The sequence below is a fragment of the Sarcophilus harrisii genome, chromosome 3 (genome assembly GCF_902635505.1).
Source record: "Sarcophilus harrisii chromosome 3, mSarHar1.11, whole genome shotgun sequence".
In the NCBI taxonomy this organism is placed as follows: domain Eukaryota; kingdom Metazoa; phylum Chordata; class Mammalia; order Dasyuromorphia; family Dasyuridae; genus Sarcophilus; species Sarcophilus harrisii.
In genome coordinates this window covers 217485318-217496841 of record NC_045428.1, presented here as the reverse complement: position 1 = coordinate 217496841, position 11524 = coordinate 217485318, and the positions used below count along the sequence as shown (strand labels likewise).

The window sequence follows — 11524 nt, the reverse complement described above, 5'->3', positions numbered from 1 at the left end:
GAACTGCCAACCATTTAAATTCTAATGCAGATTATGCAACTCTAATGAGCTGACTATATTGTTTGTATTATATTATATTGCCAAAAGTAGGTTTGCTTAAGACTATTTTACAGACACTTCACACAAGGAAGTGCCCACCAGAAAACAGAAGAAGCAATACAAAGCTCAAAGTTTCTCTGAAGAACTCTTGAATCAATTGTGAAACAAGGGAGAAATTAGCCCAGGATCTCCCAACATAGTGTGCCCACATTAAAGAAAGCTCTGTCCTCTATGAGCAAAGCAAAATTGTAGTAGCTCAAAAGAAACATATGATGTGCAGATTTAGAGACATCTTCACTCCAAATGTTCATATGGATTATATATGGCTGACCTGTAATAAAGCTTTCTGAGTTCATATTGGTCTAATAAGCCAGAGTCAGGCTCACTGTGTTTTGACCCCATAGAGTGATGTCATTTTTATCTTCTTTGAGTATGAAGGATAACAACCAACTACTGATATGGTCAATTATATGGATAAGTCTTCCTGATACTGCACCAAATCTGCCTTCCTGTTATAAATCCCTCCTGGTCATAGAGCATAATTTTTGTCATGTATTGCTATAATCTCCTTGCTAGCATTTTATTTATTTTTAACATTAATATTCATTAGGGAAGTTGTTCTGTAGTTTTTTAGTTACTCTTCCTGGTTTAGATATTAAAACCAAATCTATATCATAAAAGAAATTTGGAAGGACTCCTTCTTTGCCTATTTTCCCAAATAGTTTTATAGTATTAGAATTAATTAACCTTTAAATATTTCATAGAATTCACTTGTGAATCCATCTGGTCCTTGTTTTTTCCCCCTAGGGGAACTCATTTAAAGCTTGTTCAATTTATTTTTCTTTTTATTCTTTTCTATATTTTAATTACTATTATTGTACCAATTTACTTTATGTTTTCTATACATATAAGTTTCTTTTTTCTAGTTTGGCAGCAGTTCAAATTCATAATGTATTATCATCTTGGGGAATATAAAGTAAGAACGGGTGAAGAAAGATGAGAAAAGAGGCTACAAATGATTAACCACTAGTTATTTTCCATATTTTCCTTCAGTGTTTTCCATTTGAAAGGAAAAAGAACCTTCCAGAGCTCAGCAAGTACAAAACTGTTTGATACATAGCCCAGGAAAAAAAAGACCAAAACAAACATGGACCCATAAGTCCATGGGAAGGACAAGAAAAGGAAAAAGAAGAAAATATGTATTTCCAGGTTGGATTCAAAGGTTCTTCACTCAGATTAAAACTATAGTCTGATGACAAAAAATTAACCCTCCCCTCATCATAATTAGCTCCTTAACAGAAACAAATGAGAATGTCCTTTTTTATGGGAAAGAAAACTCTTCACAGCATCATGAGGAAGAAAGTAAAATATTGAAAAAACAAAACAAACAAAAAATTTTCCAAACTTTTTTCTGATATTCCTCTGGGCAAAAGTTATCAGAGCCTCTGTTTTTCAAAATTTGTCAAATTTCCATAGCTATGATTTTCCTGACTTTCTTAAAAATGGCAGGTATAAGCATGATAGCAATCCTCGCTTGAAAAACTGAGTACAGGAAATTGATGTCTCTGGTTAAAAGAGCCAGACTTTATTGGAAATGGGTAGATAACACATGTGTGATTCCACAAAATAATCCAGGTCAGACACCAGGTACCAAGGAAAGAAGGGCACATTATAACATCATTTGTAAGAGGTACTTTGTACTTCCCCAATGCATGGATCCTGATTTCCTCAATTCTGGGTCACATAAAAGACAAAAGAAAGAGATCTTGCTGCAGATAAAGCAACCAGATGAAACTACAGGAACCTGCCTAATGTACAATGCGGGAGAACAGCTATTCAGAAATCTTACCCTAGTCAGAGACATTAACCTAGTGAAGAAACACAAGGTGATAGAACAAGTGGTACCAGCCACAACCTTTTTTTCAAATGGAGAGATGTATAAATGTAGAAAAGGATAGTGGAGTTGCTCCTAGGACTGTCATTTACCAACTGAGATTAATAAGAACAGAATAAGGCAAAAAGCGGAGAACAAGAAATTCAGTTGTCTTTTTATAAAGCTTTACAATCGCATTTCACCATTCATTTTATAAACACAGTTCTGAAATTAATCTCAAACAGCCCTATCTCAACTTGAAGCCTAGGAATAAAAAAATACAATAATGGGGTCAGTATTTCCTTCTTTCTTAAGATCTGTATCCAAAGAATTAAGTCCCTTCAATAGCAAAAATCAATGGAGCTCTAAAAAGATGAACACCTACCAACTCTGCTACTTGAGAGAAAAGCCATTCAACTACCCTGCCATAATGCCACAAAAAAAGGCAATGGGCACTAGATAGCCTTGGAAAAATGGTAACGCTTTGAAAAAGGAGAGTTGAGCTATTGTGAGTATAGATAAAACTTCCCTTGAAATAGAGACCCTGACCCTACAAGCAATGTATGCTCAGTGACAAGTAGGCTCACACCCACCTCTCAGGCTTGTTAGTTAGCAGATCTTCACTGACCTATATAAAAAGGAATCAGTGGTAGGTAGCTCTTGATTGCAATAGGAATAGGAAAGTTTTTTTTTAAAGACTGCTTGGGAATTTCAGTTCTAGAAAAGGTGGAGTTTCCTAATTCCCCCCTTCAAATTAGTGCCCTTAAACTGTATTGGTCTTCAGGTTTATTCCTGCTACTCAGAATTGGACCCAGTTGGATGGCTGTGGTATTTAGTTTGGAACAGAACTGGATGTAGTACTGAAATCTCCCCATAGATCAGTCATTGAAGAAGCAGGAACAGGACCAAGAACAGGAGCAGGTCTTTGAGGCAAGAACAGAAGAATCAGAGTATAACAGGATATTAGCATCATTGCCTTGTTAGATTTCTGGATGGTAGGTGGGGTGACATGAGTAGCAATGGGTACTGAAAATGAAAGTGGGGAAACTAATCACTCCTCCCAAGTAGAGGGGGCAGTATTCACCTCTATTTTTTGTTGTTGTAATATTCCCACTACTCAATTTGAACATGTGTCTTTCCTTAAGGCCTACATCCAACCTAAGGAGAATATCCATTTCGTGAGATTCTTTGGTGATCTCACATACCTACTTTACCCATTTGAATCTTGGTGATCTTGCAAAGAAATGTTTAAATCAAAGACATCACTCTATCTGTAAAGCCAATACCAATGTGGTAAGACAGGGCATCTGAAAGCTCAATGTTGGCAAAAAGATAAAGTGAAAGAATAGGGTGGGAGAACAAGACCCAAAACCCCATACCCAAAATGCAACAAGGGCTTCTACTGGGCATCAGAATGCAAAGTGACTCGGGGAAACAGGTCCTGGATTCCAGGACCCCAGGCTAAAAGCACTTGGGACATGATGGTAGCCACTGTTAAACCCAGAGAGTCTTTAAATGGGTGTACCACAAGCAAAAACAGACAGTGGACCTGCATATACTTCTAAACATTTTGCACACTTTTACATACTGATAAGCACAGTATCAGGATTTTACAAACCACTGGCATACCTTTTAATCCTCAAGGACAAGCAATAGTAGAGAGGAGAAACAGAGACATCAAGACACTTCTCCAAAAGCAAAAGAAAGGGGGAGTCACAGATAATCCTAGAGAACTTCTAAATTTAGCTCTTTATACTATTAATTTTCTGATTTTTGATAAAGATGCACTGGCTCTGGCAGACAGGTTTTATAACCCACCAGAAGGGTGGTGTCCAGTGTGAGCAGCTCCACTATCTTTAGATAATCACCAGGTGATGTGGCGAGATCCAGAAAGTGGTGAATGGAAGGGACCAGATAGGTTAACTGCTTGAGGTAGAGGGTTTGTTTGTATCTCTACAGATGGAGAAGGCATCAGATGAGTGCCAACAAACCTCATCTGTCTTGTCCATCAGAAAGAGGTGGAAAAAGAGAAGACCCTCAAAACAAAGAAGAAGACCCAGGAAAAATCTGGTGATTCCATCTCTGACTAAATGTGCCACTGAAAAAGCATGGCTGTTAACCCAATGTGTGTGGCAATTTACTCATGAACATCAAAAATTGTTAATGAGACTGTTGCAGGGTTTTAAACCCTGCAGGAATCATTGGATTCCCTGATACATGAAGTGATGGACAATAGATTAGTTTTGGACTATCTCTTTGTTAAGGACCATGCCTAGGTAAAAGGCAGGTCAGTTCTCCAAGAGCCTCCACAGCTATGAATCATAAACTTGAAAGAGTTGCAAAACAGACTTCACAAATGTTCCTTGTGGATTGGGAATGAAATAAATTGGAGGGAAGAGGAGGAGGTCAGAGAACAGCAACCGCTTCTCAGTCTCCTTGTATCATCATCATCCTCTCACATGAAGAGATCCATTCTACAGGTCTGATTAGCTCTCCAGCAGCCACTGGCAGGTTGCTCTCAAAACGTATGGCAACCGAACATGGGGTATAAGAAACACAAAAAACAAAGAAATAGCAGTGTCCGAGAGCTGTTTGTGAGTAGGATCCTCCCAGAGTTCCTTCAGTAACTTGCTGGGAAAGAAAGGGAGAAGAGACCCGGTAAGACTTCTTTAATCGGGATAATTAAATGGACCAACACATCAAAGAGTTGAGCCAGGAGACTGATGAAAGATTTATGAAAAATAACTATTCTGATTATAGTCCTCTTCTCCCTTTAAAAGTTTGCCTCCATGATATCTCACAAGCTTTATCTCACAAGCTTCAACACCTGCTATAGTGCTATTTGCATTCCCTAGGATGTGGACTCAGATACCAAAATCTTCATACTTGTATAAGTTTTATAAGCTGTCATATCACAATTGACTGATTAGTCAACAATCATTTATCATGTGCTGGTATAGGTGTTGGGAAAACAAAAATGAAATAAGGCATAGAGCCTGCCTTGAAGGACTTACAAGATAAGTCACTTTTTTGATTCATATTGAGCTTATCGTTGTTTAAGAAATAGATCTTTTTTCATATAATTTGCTGTCCTAACATTTTTAGTTTATCCTCTCCTTGGATAATTAGCTTTTTTGGACATAAATATACAACCTTAATCTCTATTATATTTCATCTGGTTAGCTTTTGCCACTTTGCCCATCATTTCAGCTTATCAATATCACTTTGGACCCTGACTCTGCAATTCAATTTATCTCTCCCAGCTTCATTTCAATCTACATATTTTATAAGCATGCCATTTATGTTTTCCTCTGAGTCCTTTCAACAGGACTAAAGTGAGGATTGAACCATTTTTCACATTGCTAAGGATCTCTTTTTGGGCTATCAATCCATTACTAAAATTTCATTTTAGTAATTTGACTAAATTCATAAAATGATCCTATTATCTGGGTTATATTTTTTTCATTTATCCATAAAGATACCAGAAGAGATTCTCCAGTGATTTAATGAAATTCCAATAAATTGTCTGAAGTATTCCTTTTCTCTGTCTACTAAACTTGCTTTTAATAACCTAAAAGTGTGTGTGTGTGTGTATGTGTATGTGTATGTGTGTATATATGTGCACACATGAATGTATAGGAAAGGAGAGAAGGTGAAATTGAAATTTTAAAAAACAACATTAGAATGTATACATTTGAATGCAATTGAACAAAATCTATGTGTAGCAAATAGGCTATGAGCTTACTCTCAGACTGAGACCCTGAGGGTCTTCCCCTACCAGATTCATTTTTTTTGATTGGGTATAAAAGACCATTCTCTGCCCCTTCCCTAGCCTTAATTACTGATTGGGCATTGCCTCAGTGAAACTGAGACCTGATAAACACCTTAATTTAAAAAGACCAATGTCTCCCATTTTGTCCAAGGCCATCTCCAGTCATCCTGATCTATATCTTGTCACTGGATCCTGATAGCTCTGGAGGAGAAAGTGAGGCTGGTGACATCACACAACCTTCCCTCACTTCAATAAAATTCACTTGCATGTCAGCTCCCTGATGTAATGGTCATCTTCAAAAATAAAGAGACTTGTCTTTGGCTCCATCTAATAACAACATCAACTAACCTTTTACACTGTGATTTTTTTTCCCCCAAAGATATGGTAAAAATGAAAGTAGAAAAAATTTCTCTTGTCATCCCAAAGGTAAATTTCCCCTTTTCCCAACTTGGTCCTGGGGAGCAGAGTTTAGCAGAGTTTCTTCTTAAATTACTTCTGCCAAGATTACATTCAGATGTGACCTGAGTCTTCATCTCACCTACTGAATGGGACCTGAAGGTCACTCCCAAAGGTTATTTGTGTCTTAGAGCATGAATGTTTGGCCATTTATAAAACCAACCTTTAACATTTCAAAATTCACAATTATTTACCTAGTTAAAAATAGAAAATATGTCAGTATAGACTAAAATCTCAGGTCTGTACCGTCAAGTGATCCCAAACCTTCTTCCTTTACAGCATTGTCTCTCACCAAATGCAATCAAGGAATTAGATCAACAGATCACAAAGAAAAGAAAAAATAAATAAAGAGGCTGACGAGAAAAAGCTTGAGTCTCAATCACTATTGTCTTTTGAAGTCACTTCCACTTCTGACTATCTAGCCACTCAAAAGATTTCTCGTAACTGGGTATTTAGCAGACTAGAACCATTTACACTAAATGAGTGCATATGCACAAAATGTCTTCCAGGATATTTCCATTACATGCCATCTTAACTCATAGAAATAGGTTCTCTAGCTTCTACCACATGGAAAACTTGTATCATAATTACACTAATGAATTCAACATATGCACCAATCCTTGTTATATGTGCACCACCAAGTGATCAATTTAAGACTATAGATTTAGAGTTAGAAGAGAGTTCAGAGGCTGTCTGGTTCAAAGCTCTCATTTTATGGATGAATAATCTAAGATCTAAAGAAATGAAGACTGCCACCCAACATCATACAGGTAATATGCATCGGGGGGGGGATTTGAATGTATTTTCTTTTATCTCCATTTTTTTTTACATCTTATCTAGTTATAATATATTAAATCTGGAGCAGACAATATAAAATTAAATCAAATAATAAGCATTGATTAAAGGTTTTCTATAGCTAAGCTACCTAATCTCTTCAAATGAAGGAAAAATGCAAATAGGATTCTAACAGGAATTCAAAGAACTCATTTTAATTTTGATACAAATAAAATCTCATTATAGTAAATGAATAACCATTTGCTGGAGTTGTTATTGAAGGGAGTCAAATATAGTTCAGACTTGATAACCTGAAAAGTCTCTTCAAAGTCTAAAATTATATGATTTTGTCTCTGTAGATTAAATTCATTATGGACTATGAGGGCAGCTAGATGGTGAAGTAGATATAATGTCAGGTCTGAACTTATCTTCCTGAGTTCAAATCTGGCCTCAGATACTTACTAACTGTGATTTTGGACAAATCATTTAACCCTTTTGCCTCAGTTTCCTCATCTGCAAGATAAGTGGAGAAGGAAATGGCAAATCACTGCAGTATCTTTGCCAAGAAAAACCCAATTTGGGTCACAAAGAGTCTGACTAAAATGACTGAACAGCAGCAACAATAGATTCTTGATGGAGAAGACCGGTCTTCATGGTGAGTCCCAACACAAAATATTTTTTTAAATAAAGTTTTATTACTTCAAATACATATGACAAATAGAATTTCATCTATTATAATAAAATGCTGTCTTATTTCTTGTATTCTCTCCAAATGGGTAAGTAAATATAAATTGCTTTAGGTTTTTGAAATGTTTTTATTAAACATCTATATTTGCAAAGCACTGTCACATTCATTAGCTACTTCAGTTTTTTTTGTAATAAGTTTGCAAATGTCATCTCCAATTTGCAGATTGCAAAACTGAAGTTCAGAGAGATGAAATGACTTGCTAGTGAAGAGTCAGGATTTGGATCCAGATCTTTTGATCCCTATATGGACAGGTTATGTCTCCTATAGAATATAAGTTCTCATGGGCAAAGACTTTGCCTTTTTTGTCACAGAACCTTCAGTGACTGGCACATTGCAAGTGCTCAGTAATTAATCGGACCTACTTTAATGAAAAACTTTTCAATTAGCATGGTAAATACTTATATGCAAATAAGTGTTTCTATACTGCTGGAGGCTCCTTCAACACAATTTGTGTAAGTAGTTTGATATGCTCACAAATGTCAATTTTGGCAAACTGATTTGTTTCAGAAAATGTACAAAGACAGATTAAAAATTGTTTTCATCTAGATAATTGAAGCTTAACTGCTTCTGAAAACAAATATGATTTGCTTTGTCATTTACATAGGAACTCTGTTAGAAAAGGGCCATTCATAACTGAGATTTGAGTTCAATATTTATCTACTGAAAGAAGCAGCCAGGTGGTATAGTGAGTAGAGAGCCACTCTTGGAGCCAAGAAAACCTGGGCTCATGTTTAACATATATAGAACTACTTGCCACTTGAGGTGGGGAAAAAGGGGGGAAATTGGAACACAAGGTTTTGCAAGGGTTAATGTTGCAGAATTATCCATGCATATGTTTGGAAAAATAAAAAGCTTTAATTAAAAAAAAAGAAAAAAGAAAACCTGTGTTCAATAACTGCCTCAGACACAGGTTCTCAATGCCCCTATTAAATTTTGATGGCTACAAGTTGCAGAGAAGTTTCTTATTTATTTGGCAGAAGGTTTGTACTCCCTAGGAATTCTATATACCTATGAAACTGGAGGGATCAAATGTCAAAACCAAAAATCGAGTATTTATACCTTAAGCTACCCTTCCAGGCCAGCCTTCTATTCCATAATGAATTACTATTTATATTCAAATATAACAGCCACAAGATGGCAAAATCTAAGTCACATAAAACTGACAAGCTGACACTCATTTGCTCAAGGACTTAATGTGACCATGTTTCCCCTGATGAGGTAGATTCATATCCAAAATTACATTTTCATGATGTGCATATAAAACCTAGAAAGTGTCCCTGGGTAATATTCTGTTTTGAATAGCTCTATCTCTGATCTTTTAGATCAAGCATAATTTCAAATAGAAAATTAAATAGACCCAGGGAAGTATGTTCTCAATCAGTCTGATTAATACTAACCCTCCCTGCCCCTCTACACACGAGCACGAGCAGGAGCAAGAACACACACACACACACACACAGTTTTTAACTTCTAAAGGGAAATCCCAAGACTTCAGATATACCACAGACCAAACATTAAGTGTTCTGATTTGAGATACAAGTAATGAATTGGAACCAAGCAACTTAAATGATTCATGTTGTCATTAACGTCTATAATACTTTGGTAATAATGTCTTCAGGGTACATCCCATTCAGTGCCTCCATCCTATGGGACTGAATTCCATTTTAATACAGTATTTAGCAAAGTGCTACTATCAAGTAGGTGCTCAGTCTTGAGTGAATAGATGAATGAACACGAATGAATAATACTCTAATGCTGAATCATTTTTAATGATTTAAGTGATGCTTATATAGTTCTCTGATGTACACTGCATTATAGCTACAGAATCTCAAAACAGCAACTAGTCCATATAGTAGAGGAGAAATTCAGTAATGAAAAATGTTAATTTGGTATTGTGAAGACAAAAAAAGATCCATGGATAGATTAATTTTCTTTTCTATTTCTATTTCTTTCCCCTCCTTTCTTCTTCCTCTCTCTGTCTGTCTCTGTCTCTATCTATCTCTCTCTGTCTCTCTTTCTCTCTGTGTCTCTCTCTCCCCTCCTCCCATTTTGAAAGATTGTTTTAACCTTGTATAGTATGTTTTCACTACCCAAAAGTGAGTGGACCAAGCATGATTTCTTTTATCTTGTGTAATATATTTTTACCATCTCAGCAGGCTGCTCAGAACACCTTTGCCCTCAAATTCTACTGTAGTTGATAAAGGATGGAGAATGAGCAGGCTTTCCTATTTGAACTCCTCTTGTTCCCAGTCACATAAATATTATGTCTTCAAAGTCCATTTCTATTTCTGACCTACAACATTCTGTTCTGCAGTCATGGGGCAGAGATATAAACTTCAGACTGGGATTTGGGGCTCATTAGGATATATAAGACTATCCCAGTTAGAAAGTCAAGGAGGTGGTCATGTGTTCACATGCTCTTCCTTGTAATGGAGTTTTAATCTTCCAAATATATTTCCTGATTCCATTAACTTCAAGCACAAACATAATTATATAATGTGACAAGTATGAGGGAGAGTAACCACCTCATTCCCTTCTGAAAGGAATAAAGCCTTAAAAATGCACAGATGTGTCAATATCTAAATCAGTCTCTATCTAGCTTGTGAGATAAAAGTGTGTAAAGAGTTCTGAGATAGAGTAAGTCAATGTAGACTGGGGAGGAGGACAATAGGAAGAAAAGATCTTTCTGTTCCTTTGTTACTGTAACAATATAATGCAATGACTCTTCAGGATTCTGATGTAGGTGGCAAGTTGTTCTCAAGTTTGATTTTCCAAAATCTATGATCTGATATATTCCATGGAAAAACAAAGTCTAATCTATATTCATTTTGTTTCATTTCTTGGAAAAACATGAATATCTCTATAATTATGCTGTGAGAACTTGAAAAATGTAATTCCTACTGATTTTGTAGATGAGGAAGTTTCAAGGTCTAAGAAAATAAAATTTTGAAGTTCTAAGAAAATTTAAATGAAAATCTTCATTAGTGGGAAGTTACATTTTCAGAGAGGACAAAAAGTTATTTCCTAAACTATGAATGCTACATTCATTCACCCTTTTTCACAGAAACAAATAGATTTCAAAGGCCCATATTCCAAACATGGACTGCCAACAATATCTTCTTTATTTATCATTCAATGTTGATAACACAGTTAAATAAATGTTAAGAATAAATTGTCTTGTTTGAATCATAACATTTTTCAAAGGGAAAACATTTTTATAAAATAAACTTTGAAGGGCCTTTTTTTCATACATAGTCTTATAAGAATTTATTGAAAACAAGAAAATCATTGATTTTCATAGCAAGTGAAGTATACTTCTAATCACCCATGTAAAATTTTGTTCATAATTAGGAGGATTTTAAAATCTGAAAAGATCTTAAAATACAAGCTCACAGATTCAACTCAGATCTTTAAGATTTATTTCTATTTAGGACAAAAATAGGAAATAACTTTATTTTGATTAGTTTGATGTGACACAGCTTTCAAAAGTGTGCAAATGATGATGATGCATCATTCTTATATTACTGATTGGAAATTAGCAGTGCCCACTTTGGAATGGGAGTAGTTTTTTCATTAAAAATGGTCTGGGTATGGGGAACAAGTCTGTCTGGCTCAGGTTTTGCTGTACAGGAGAATTAATGTTTAATATGGATTTTTGAGAGCATCTAGACCAATCTTCTTATTTTTACAGATAAAGACACTGAGATCCAGAAAGGTTGAACAGTTTATGCCAGGTTACATAAGTTGTGAGTACCAGAGTCAGGAATGCTTTCTGCTTAACCAGAGAAAATTATTTTTTATAATTTAATAGATGCAGAAAAAGTATTTGATAAAAATCCAAAATGTATTCATGTTAAAGACA

The 11524-nt window shown here is 35.6% G+C and overlaps 1 pseudogene; it reads right to left on the bottom strand.

Annotated features, from left to right (window-relative positions):
* Window positions 1-2711: 2711 nt before the first annotated feature.
* LOC111719989 overlaps window positions 2712-11524 on the bottom strand; it is a 32748-nt pseudogene continuing 23935 nt past the window's right edge.